The following is a 12297-nucleotide window of genomic DNA, read 5'->3' as shown; positions in this document are numbered from 1 at the left end:
GAGGCCTTCTCTAACCCACAACTTGGGGGGGTGTCCTTATTTGTGATCCCCTTCTTCTCCCGTCTGGTCTCCCAGATCAGTAGACTCTAGTACATATAAGTTGAGGCTCTGGAGTCAGACTGCCTGGATTCAAATCGCAACTACACCTTTTACGGCTGTGTGATCTTCCGCAAGTTACTTAATGTCTCTGAGCCTCAGATGCCTCATTTGTAAAATGGAGATAATCATAATGCCTACTTCAATAGGACTGTTTTGAGGATTAAATGAGTTAATACAGAAATGACTTAGAAGGAGTCTGACATCTAATTATTGCTCAATAAATGTTAGGCAGGACTAATAATAAACGTAGTAGTAGAATCATGCTAGGCTCCATCTGCAGGTCTTTCACCCTTGATTGTATACTTTGCAAAAACAAGTATATCATTATCCCTCCTGCAAAACACTTATCTATGTCAAATATTCAATACATTGTTCTTTAATAAATATATACCAACTGAGGATTCGAAGCAATCAAAGATTTCCATTCCCCGAAGAGTTCTCAGTCTCCCCTGAATCACATGGGATTTCCTCCCATGTAACTTTGAAGTATTTTACACTCATACACACATACTATATATATATAAGTACCTGCTGTGTATCAGATACTGTACTATGTACCAAGAGGCAAAACGAAATGAGAAAAATAATTCCTGTAACCAGAAGCTCACAAGCTGTCAAGTTAACTGCTCCAGTGAACAAACTGTGAGGACCTTTTCATTAGACACAAGAGCAAGTTGACCTTGTCTGGTATCAACCTAGACCATCTTTTAGTTTTAAGGGTGTGCTCACAGTGAAACGTGTCACACCTACTCACCCTTAGAAGTGGAATACACTCTAAAACAATTTGATTAACGGCCTCTCCTGTAGCTTATTAGCTTTGCACAGAAGAACCTAGAAAGCACATGACTTGCCACAATGAAATGTACGTAGAACATGCTAAAACAATCTTGTCCAGGCTTATGTTTGACTGGGGGGTCAGGTGGCTTGATCATCTAAGTTGGAGCCCTTTGTAAACACTTTACGATGATAACCATGGCAGCGTGTAGGGCATTAGTCACGTTCCACCTTGAATTTCTGATCGCCCATCAGCATCCTCCTTAGCAGAGCATTTTTTAATGTCTACTAAAGTGCCTAGAATGCTTTAGCTACAAGTCCCTGATCTGATTTAGTTTCAACAAATTATTTTTAAATGATATAGCAGAATCCCACTGCAACAAAGTTCTGTTATTAAGAAGGTTTTTATACATCAGGTCAAAACATATCCCTCTAAAATCCAATAAGCACACACTCTAAAAGCCCCAACTAATGTGGTTAGCCTGGACATTAAATGTGACTTCTGACTCCAGGCCCAAGTGCTGTAGGAAACTCCACTAAAGTTGCACGTGGGCAACCCTTCTTGGAAGAAGCTCAGGATTACTAATTAGTCATCTCACTGGGCCACAAATATTTTATGCAGGCTGTATTACTTACTCATACTTCACATTGTTCAAAAATGATTGAGGGAGGTAAGTAATCTGGATAAGCAGGTATATCTTAACAATAAATGCACATAATTAGATATATACAAAATAGCTTAACTGCTGCGGAAAAGCTAAAACTTAGTGGTTAACAGCATAGACTTTGTTACCAGGCAGCCCTGGGTTCAAGTTCTTCTTGATGAGCTATGTGAATCTTGGGAAAGGTACCTAACTTCTTTTAACCTCAGCTTTCTTAACACTTAAATGTTGATAATAATACTACCTACCTGATAAGGTCATGAGACAATGAATGTAACATACAGGATGTTTGGGGTATTGTAATTATAAGAAAACGTCTTGGTTTCTTCACCCCTGACTGTTCAACTGAGCCTAAGAAAGCACAGTGCCATCAGGGTTCTGCTTTTCAAATAAGATTTAAAATGCAAAACCAAAAAACTTGAGATAATGAATGATCACAAAACCCTTCAGAAAAGAGATGGGGGATAAGTCCTCAAACTGGATGAATCCAAAGCTGGTTAATTACATTCTGCCCACTAATGCCTTTAGGAACCTGAAACTGAATGATGTAACCTTTTCTCCTTTTCTTAGCTGTTAGCTGGTAATTCTTTCTCCTACTGTAACTGATAAACACATTTCTACAATGAATCATCAAAATATGCTGAAATCTGTCTACAGGAAAGGCTCTCTGTGAATAAAGCCAAAAATGATTCTACTTTTTCAAATAAGAATTTAGGTGGCCTTCACTGGCCTTTCAGTTCTAATCTGGCACCAATTAACAAATAATTCATTTAGAAAGTATTTCATCTTTCGGAAAACTCATTGAAGTGATAAGAATGGGCACCTAATACATTCTAGGCACTTGGTCTAACTATTAGAATAGAAAAAATTCAATTTCTTGAGATTTGTCTAATTATCGTGTTCCTATTCAGGAATCATAATTAGACTATATAACTTGATGAACCGTCGTGATGAACACCTCGTTTGAAGTCATCCAGGAAAGGGAAAACATTTGTCTTCCTCATTTCTTTGTCATGATTAAGAGGCAAAGTAGAGCTATTTAAAAATATATAAGGAGATTTTAAATAAAAGGATACTCTCAAAACTTTGATACTCTCAAAATGAAAGTCAGGAATGGTAAATACATACAATGGAATACCATTCAGTAATAATAAATGGAGTATCTATATCAGCAACAACGGAGAAGAAACTCAAATACACTGTCCTAATGTGGGATTCAATACAAATTGTATGGTTCCGTCTCTATGCTATTCTGGAAAAGGCAAAGCTATTAATGATGGAGGGCAGATCAGTGGTTGCTAGGGGTAAAGGATGGAGAAAGGGCTTAACTACAAACAGGCAGCAGAAGAGTATTTTTCCAGAGTGATGGAAATGCTCTGTGTCCTAATTATGTCAGTGGTTACATGACTCAATGCATTTGGCAAAACTCACATAACTCAAACCAAAAATGTGAATTGTACTGTCTGTAAATTCAAATGTAAAGTTTAAAAAGAAGAAAACATACAGTTCACTGTTTACTGAGGCCTAATCTTAACACTATTTAAAATCGTAGTAGATAGGTGGTTTCTCTTGAACAAAAAATGGGATTTCATTATAAAATCCCAGGAAAACCCATTTTTTTCCAGCTTTACTGAGGTATAATTGACAAATAAAAATTGTATATATTTAAGGTGTATAATATGATGTTTTGATATATGTATACATTGTGAATGATTACCACAATCAAGCTAATTAACATCTACCACCTCACAGTCACCATTTTTTCTGGTACTTTCATGTGTGTGGTGAAAACACGTAAAATCTACTCTCAGTAAATTCCAAGTATACAATACAGTATTATGAATTATAGTTGCCATGCTGTACATTAGGTCTCCAGAAGGTATTTATCCTACATAACTGGAACTTTGTACTCTCTAACATCTCTCCATTTCCCCCACCCCTCTGCCCCTAGCAAACACCATTCTACTGTTTTTACGAGTTTGACTTTTTCAGATTCCACATATAAGTGAGATCATGCAGTATTTATCTTTCTGTGTCTGGCTTATTTCACTTAGCATAATGTCCTCTAAGTTTATCCATGTTGTAAATGGCAGGGTTTCCTTCTATTTTAAGGCTGAATAACATTCCAGTGTGTGTGTCTGTGTGTCTGTGTGTGTGTATCATGTTTCCTTTACCCACTTATCTGCTGACAGACATTTAGGTTGTTTCCGTATCTTGACTACTCTGAATAATGCTGCAATGAACACAGAAATGCAGATATCTCTTTGAGAAACTGATTGCATTTTTAAAAGCTGTAGTATATACTGTAGATTTTCTGTGAACTCCATTCCACCCTTTTTCGGTTGGGGAGGCCAGAAAGCTAAACATTACATTTCTAAGACTTCTTTGCAGCTGGGTTCCAGTTAGAATTGGAGCCAATTAGAAGCACTAATTAAATATCTGAAAGACAGTGGCCATTTTCCTGCTGCTCTGCTCCTAGCAAGAAAGGTCTGAAAGATACAGGTTTTAGAGGAAGTTGTGGCAGCAACAGCAACAGTGGCATGCCTTTGAACTCAAAAGTCCAGGGGTGGACACACATTCCTCATTCTTCAGTCTTTCATGCCATTTTGTAAGCACTCAGTCCCCTGTATTAAATCTCTTCTGCTTGAAACACCTGGAGTGGTTTCCATTTCCTGACTTCATCACTGCTGATATAAAAGGCCAATTTATTTATAAAATAGTCCCATCTCATGGTCTTTAAAGATGGGATTATTTAGACGTTCCAGAAAGGTCCTATTAAATCCAGCAATCCATGGCCAAAGTAAAGCTACCATTGTTTTGCAGAGTTTTCAGTATCACTCAGCCCTCTTTAACTGTGTTGGAATGATGATAGATGTTAAACAAATTATCTCTTATAGGTGACAGCTCCAGGCTGATATCTGATAGTATCAAACCTAGCAGAAGACAGACTCTACTTCCCAGGTATCTCAAATAAAGTTTCAGAATTGAGCTTAATCCCAACTGGTCAGATCCAGGTAGTCTGTCCATTCCAATCCTAGCTATCAGTCCCATGACTGACAAATGAAGAGAGAACATAAATCCTTTTACCTTCTGACAACTGTTAGCATGTCCCTCATAGGTTTTCTGTTGTTCACTACTTGCAGATTTTAAATGTATCTTTCATTTCCTGTTAACAATGAACCACATTAGTCAAGCCAAAAATAAGTACTGCAGACTTGTTTAAAGACAAACTTCCCATGAGGCTTGGCAAACATAGCCTGAAGTATTAGGAATAAGTTTGGATGCTTAGGGACTGAGATACCTGCATTTTTACACCTCTAGGGAAGATACTTGAGGAAATACAATGTGCTTACCCACCTTGCTCAAATGCTAACACAAGCACAGCATTTTAGACAAGGTATGTGATGACAAGTTCAAAAAAATGCATCTGTGAGGATAAGGGTCATGGATGCATGGTTGAAAGTATACATGTACAGAAGGTGCACCGTACATTTTTATTAAAGGAATGAATAAGATGTTCATGCATTTTGGGCTCTATAGGAGTAAAAAAAAGGTTGGCTTGAGCTAATTAGATGGTTTCTTTATCTCTAAAGCAGGAGTTGCTCATGGCAGTGGCTTCTGGTTGCCTTTGCCCCTTAACACCACTCCCCGTTCCATTGATAAGAGTGTCTTAATAATGTTCATCTTGAAGTCCTCCCCTCTCCTGCTCTCCATTCCTGAGGTCCCAGCGATAACGACTCCAGAAGTGCAGCTTGTGACCTGGGCTCGGATCTCCCATGGCGAGGGATGGAATGCGCCTGGCTCAGGAATGGACAGAATATTGGATCTGACCAATCGGGATTAACAAGTTCACTTGTGATATATGTGATATATTTGATATCTGATATATCTCAGATAGCTGGGAAGTAGAGTCTTTCTTCTGCTAGGTTTGATGCTAGAGCTATCAATGACTAACATGTAAAGTCAGAGAACTGTCCAAACATAGGAGAAGGCACATCAGAGCGACCAAGGAAGCCAAGTCCAGTACAATTAGACTAATGAGACCCTGGAACCAGCTGTATCTGAGGCACCTTTCCAGCTACGTGAACCAAAAAATTATCCTTTCCTTGCTTAAAACTCCGAAAGTCAACATATTAGTTAATTTTATTTGTTGGTTTGTTTTACTAATTTTTGTCATCCAAAGAGCCTTTACTGAAACATTAACCTTCAGCCCCAAATGTATATTTTCGTGCATACTTTCATGTTTCTAGAGCAGTTTCTTTAGCTTTCATGAGATCCTCAAATGAGTTAATTCCCCAAAAGATCAAGAATCGCTTTTCTAGAAAAAGCAATCCCGCAAAACTTGACTAAAAATTGCCCTTTTATGGCACATTTTTATTTTTACCAAAAACAAACAAACAAAAAACCCTGACCAATTTCTACTTCTAAATAGGAAAGTAGATATGGAATAATCATAGAAAAGAAGAAAGGAAGTAATTAACCATGGCAGGTCAGGGTTTTAAGATCTTTGTTGTTCTACAAATTCTTATTTTTTAGCATCACCCCAAATCATATCAAACACACTGATGGCACTCACAGCAGATGTAGTTGGTATATAAGTCCACGAGGATGATTTAAGTTACAAGTTGAGATAATGTCATGGTTGATAAAATAGTTGACAATGAAATGTCTTATTTGGGAGATATTTAATGACACAGTCATTTTGTTATAGTTTTCATCTTATATTTTGGAGCCAACAAAATTTTTTCAGAACTCACCTATTTTTTGAGAAGGCCGAAAATATCCTGGAACCTAGGAGCTATACTAGCACACTTAAATGATAAAATGATTAAAAATTATTTTTAAAAGTTGCCACACAAGAATATGCACACAGTGTGCTGGGCTCCATTTCCATCTATTTTACACCCAATCTGCCCTGTTCTGATTGTGAAATCTCAAGTTGCCTCTGCCTATCCAAAGGTGATCACTGCACAGGGCTGGTTCTTCTTTATTGGTAATGTAGAAGGCTCTACTGCTGGAATTAATGGATCCTTAATGAATTTTTCCATTTCAAAAGGAAATTCTGCAATTCAGTGTTAATCTTCTAATTTATAATTTGTTATACTTTAATGTTAATCTTCAAACTTATAATTTTATTGAGACCACTACAGACATAACAATGAATCACAATACACAACAAAACAAAATAAAAAACAAAACAACTCAACAATACTCTGCCCATCCTCCATCTTAGAGAAGTGGGCCAGATATCAGAAAAATAAGTTTAAAAAATATTCTCGAGTAATATAGGGATCCAGCCTGAGATGGCAGCTTCAAAAGAAAAAAAAAAAAAAACAAAGGAAGAAAAAGTAAAAGTGTTAAGTAACTTTCTTCAAAGAAGAATGGGAAAAAAGGTTTAAATGCCTCAAAATACAAGGAAGACAACACCTACGAATTATTAAGTTGAAACAAGTGCAGAACAAACTTAAAAGAAAAAAATTTTTTTTTTCCTAGATTTGCCTACAGGTGTGTGGGAGGAACTGATTACTGATAGGTGTATAAATAATATTTTGAAGGTAAGGAAACCTGTCATTACAGTTTTAACATCTTTATCTAGAGCAGTGTTTCTCAGACTTTTACCTGCAAATAAATTATCCGATTTTCTTGAGCAAAAAAAAATGCAAATTCTGATTCAGTATGTCTGGGGTGGAGCCAGAGATTCTGCAATTCTCACAAATTCTCAGGTGATGATGATGTTGACAGTTAGGAGACCACACTTTGTGTATCAAGGCTCTAGAGTTCAGTATTTTTTAAGAGCTCCCCTTCAATTTGAATCAGCTTGCCAACATAGATATTGTAACATTTTTAAACAGTGTTAAAAGTTCATACTTATAGAGGTGATTTTCCTTCACTGTAGATAAAAAGAACACTTCTCAACTTTATTTTTTCCAGTACTATTTTTGGAGAAGTGGCCCTCACTCTCAAAGATTCAGCTTCAGCAAGTCTGGGGCAGGGCTCAAGACTTTGCATTTCTTGAGCCCAGGTGATGGAGAAGCTACTATGCTTGTTGCCCCACTGTTTTAGGGCAAACATCAAGAGTCCTGCTGGAAATTTCTGTAAGAATTCATGAGAACAGAAAGTCTTTACTATCAGAAACTCATCAAGTATTGGAGCTTCAGGTGACCTGAGATTAATATTTCCCAAGGTCCTCATTTGAGAGGCAAAGAGCTTGGGTACCAGAGAAACTGGGTGTCTTACCTGGAGCCACAGAACTGGTTAGAGAAGCAAAATGAGGCCCAGAACTCCACTCTTTCATCGTTACACAAAGAGTCTTGTCCCTATATCACACTACTGTTTTTTCATCTTTTTAATATATTCCTGAATCACTTGCTGATGGATCCCTAACAACCCAACACTGAACACATTTCAGTTCTTCCAGTCACTCTCTTTTTAGAAATAATCTCCAATAAAGTGTTTCTAAGTGTGGCCCAAGGGCCTCCTCTATTGGAATCTCAACAGAGCTTGGCTTGCTTAAAGATTCAGATTCTTAAAGTTGTCCCCAAACTATTGAATTTGATTCTCTTGGGCTGGTAGCTGGGAGTCTGCATTTTGACAAGCGTACCTACAAATGCCCCCCAGTGGGACCGTTTGAGGAACAGGTCCATAAGATGATGGTTTAACCTTGCATGGTTCTCCTTGGAGGAGAGGGTTTAAAAATCCCCATGCTCAGGCTGCATGCAATTACATCGGAATCTCCAGAGGTGCGGCTCAGGCATCAGTAGTTGTCAAAGCTCTCCAGTGATTCCAATGTGCAGCCAAGGATGAGAAACAGTACTCAGAGATTTCCAGATACCTCTATATTTCTATCTAATATAAGGATGTTAAACCTTCAGACAAAATGATATTTTCTTTTAATGAATATAGAAATTTGGTCACCTGGAATACCAAGGGTATTAGAGCAGTTGGCTTCAAAAATTTCAGTCTGATCCAGTAAACCCAAATGCTTCTATTCCAACAAAATAAGTTGAAAAAAAAGTTCTGAATTGGTGTCAGCAGGGTCCCACTGAGGTGGGGTTTCCTGTTTGCCTGGAGAACTAGAAATTCTTGTTATTTCTATCTAGTCACTTCTGGCAGTTTACAAAGCAAGGATTTTTATAAGAAAATATTTTTTTATGGATTTCTGGTTAAGTTACTAAATAATAAATGCTTCCCTGCAAATGAGCAGTTTGATTTAACAGCAACGGCAGGTTAAAGTGACCCACGTCAGTTCCTAGGACTCTTTTAAGGAGTAAACAAGAGAAAAGTAGGAAAATAGAATTCCTGAAAAGTAGAGTGTCTGAAATTCATCTTTTTAGACTTCAAAGTCCAAAACGCTAATGGCATGAATTTCTGAATTGCTGCCAAAGATGTTCTACCTAATAAGTTTCTTGAGGGTATCTGTATTCTAAACAATCAATCTAGTAATTTCTCCATAATCAAAAGTTGTTGGCTTAGCTGAAAAAGAGCTTAAGCTTTATGAAAAGATGCCATTTTAGGGACTTTAAAAACTTGCAGAGCTGGACATAAAAACAGAGGTAGGTTAGTGACTTAATATATGTGACATTTATTAACTTCAAGATAATGACTACCTAATTAAAAGTAGGCTTGCCAATACTTCCATTTTGGCGATAATATTAACACCTTTATTGCTTTTCTCTTTCCTTTTTTCACCCCACAGATCACCCCTCAGTGCCAAAACAGAACAGCATACACTATGGTTCCCACATCAGACACCGGCATCTCTCTCCATCCTCGTCCTGAACTCTGAATTTCCAGCAGAAATGCACTCAAAAGGAAGCTTGGGTGAGGGTAGGGGAAGGCTCTCAGCTGAAGTTCAGACAAAACAATTGGGATGCCACCCCTCTCTGGAAGAAGCCCTTTTAACAGCCCTAATCTGTGGTTCCTAATTCGCTCCTCTGCCTAATCCGCATTTCTCAAATATTTATGTCCTACAGTTGTTGGGAGATCTCGTGAACTGTCAGATTCTGATTCAGTAGGTCTGGGGTAGGGCCTAAGAGTCTGCATTTCTAGGTTCCCATGTGATGTTAATGCTGCAGGTTCATGGACCACATTTTCAAGTGCAAGGAACTAGGTATTATTTTTGGTGGAAAAGAAAACACAGTGATGGTGAAAGGCTATGTCCCCTGCCCCACATCTACTAAGGTGTCAGTGGTAGTGGTCAATTTTGGAGAGCCCATCAAGCCCACAACTTCTTTGAGAATTATTATCTGACCCATTTCCATGGCATATCAATGGCACCCATATTTGTGCTAGGACCTTACCACTGGCCAGAGTTGACTGGACCAAGGATGGACATACATGTCCTCAAGCTGAGCCAATCAGCTTCTTCCTCTCTTGAGAATTTGGGGTCAGACTTCAGAGGGCCAGTCATGAGTTGCTTGAACCAGGAGATGTAAACATCTGGAACCGTCATTGTACCTCATGTGGAAAGAGAATTGGGGACAGAGAAAAATAGCACTGGAGGAGCAGAGATGAGAGAGAACCTGAAAATCAATTGCTGCCTGGATTCTTGAAAGCTTTTTAGTTCCTATTTTCAGTTTCTTACCATGGGATCCCTGGAAACAGCCCTGCATCCTTTTGATAAATTCCCCTTTTTCTTGCTTAAACTAGCTTGAGAGGGAGCCTACAAATCCTAATGCAAAGGGAAGGTAGTTTTACTTTTCATCAGAGAATACACTGTCTGTCCCAGAGGTCAGGATCTTAGAGGAATAAAGAGTTCACATCCATATCCAGTAGTGGTGGGCAACTTCCTGGGGCTACCTGTGAACAATCCTATGACCTTCTGTGAGTCATTTAAAAGGAGCCTTTAATTCCTCTTGAAATGTCAGACAATGTCAACTCTTCAAACTCTTTTAATAATTAAGGCTCTGTTTACTTCAATCTATGTCCTTCTTTCCCATTTCCTTCAACCTTATTATCCTTACATGCCAAGTAAAAAGAAACCCGGCCTATTCCTCCATCACTCCCCCCTAAGCAGGTGACTCGCATTCCACCCACAGGAGACAGGTGGCTGGCCCACAGAATGCATCCGGAAGGTGGGAGCTATGATTTTTATAAGTTCCTCTCTCCACTCTCTCATTCACCTGACTACCTGTTTGATCCTCCCCTCTTGCCTTATCACACTCTTCCTTATTATAATCCTTGTAAATGTCTTTGATCTTCCACTTAAAATAAAAATCCAGTGGTTCTCCTCAGGTGGTACCAGCTCCTGGATTCCTACCTATCCTAAAGACAATTCCTTCCCCCACCCATCCAACCCTGTTCATCCACTTGACCTCAGAAGATACAATTCCACACACACCCCCTTCCATAACCACCAACACATCCCATCTTTCATGATATGTATTAGACTTGGTACCGGTGCAATTCACCTTGACAAGGCTAGCTTATGCCAAATGAGTCATCCATTAGGGGTAAACAGCCTGGCAAAAATAAGCCTTTAACCTTCTGCCTCCTTGAGACAAGAACAGAATCTAGATTCATTTTTGTCCTGAGATGCATGGTTACAGCTCCAAGCCACTTTGCATTAATGAAGTTTCCACCTTTTCATCTATTGGTGGGTACGGAAGTGTACAACCATCTGTTTTCATTCAAGATGTGTCTTTAGACATGTCTTCCACATCCATAAAGACTTCCATTCACCTAATAACAGCTAAGAAAATTGTTATTGATTATGACAAGGTAAACATTTCATTATCTTTTCACTTATGGTATCAATTGTATACTAAAACTCCCCTAAAAGAACAAATATGTTCAATCCCAACCTCAATAAAAATGCAATATATTCATTTCCAATTTAAACTCATATTTTTCATTGATTTCTCTAAAATGATCTATTCCAAAGTTATTAAAACTATGCCTATGAAGAATATTCAATGCCATGAAAAAGCACTCCAAATATAATGGTTTTGGGGAAAAAAACAGAAGACATACACATATGTCCAAAGTTTCAAAGTACAGTTTATGTTTATGTCTGGAAATACTAGAAATAAATATAACAAAATATTATTAGTGGTTATGTCTGGATGATATGATTGAAGTAAATAGTTCATTTCTTCTTTGTAGTTTTATGAAGTAAAAAAGATCTTTTCAGGGAATTCCCTGGCAGTGCAGTGGTTAGGACTCGGTGCTTTCACTGCAGTGGCCTAGGTTCAGTTCCTGGTGGGGGAACTAAGATCACACAAGCTGCGTGGCGCTCTGCCCCCCACCCCGCAAAAAAAGATTCTTTTCAGTGCTCATGAACACGTATAATTAGAGAAAAAGTAAACATTACCTATATATCATGGCCTACATTCAGAAAATTAAAATGATTCATGCATCTCCTTTGCTTTGACTGTCCTGCGGGAAGTACAGTTCACTACATTAATGTGATTTGCTGACAGGCTTCTTACATTTTGTGTTGGAAAGGAAGCACTGGAGGAAGACGGCTATGTTCTTTCCAAGTGCCTTAGACTGAAAGGATGAGATAAGGAATCAGCTTTAGGGTTGGTTTGAAAGTGATAACACCTGCCTCTTGGACTAATACACCTGGGGTGGGGGAGAAGAAAAATGATGGCTTTAATACTTTTTGTGTAACTTAACCTTTTTTTTAAAAAATTCCAAACATATTGCTTCTTACCTTCTAAGGCAATATGTTCTCTTCCAAAAAAGCCCTAACTGTTCAAACATATTTAAATATTTATTTTATTTCTTCAAGTATTTTCATGAGGAAAAATATAGAAAA

At 38.1% G+C, this 12297-nt stretch overlaps 1 protein-coding gene across 10 annotated transcripts in view; it reads right to left on the bottom strand.

The window, feature by feature from the left end:
• Positions 1-12297, bottom strand: part of PLCB4 (phospholipase C beta 4) — a 415724-nt gene that overhangs the window by 193747 nt on the left and 209680 nt on the right. The gene's annotated exons all lie outside the window — the stretch shown is intronic.

This window comes from Balaenoptera ricei, chromosome 15, assembly GCF_028023285.1.
Source record: "Balaenoptera ricei isolate mBalRic1 chromosome 15, mBalRic1.hap2, whole genome shotgun sequence".
Taxonomy (NCBI): domain Eukaryota; kingdom Metazoa; phylum Chordata; class Mammalia; order Artiodactyla; family Balaenopteridae; genus Balaenoptera; species Balaenoptera ricei.
This window is presented reverse-complemented; position numbering and strand designations above follow the sequence as displayed.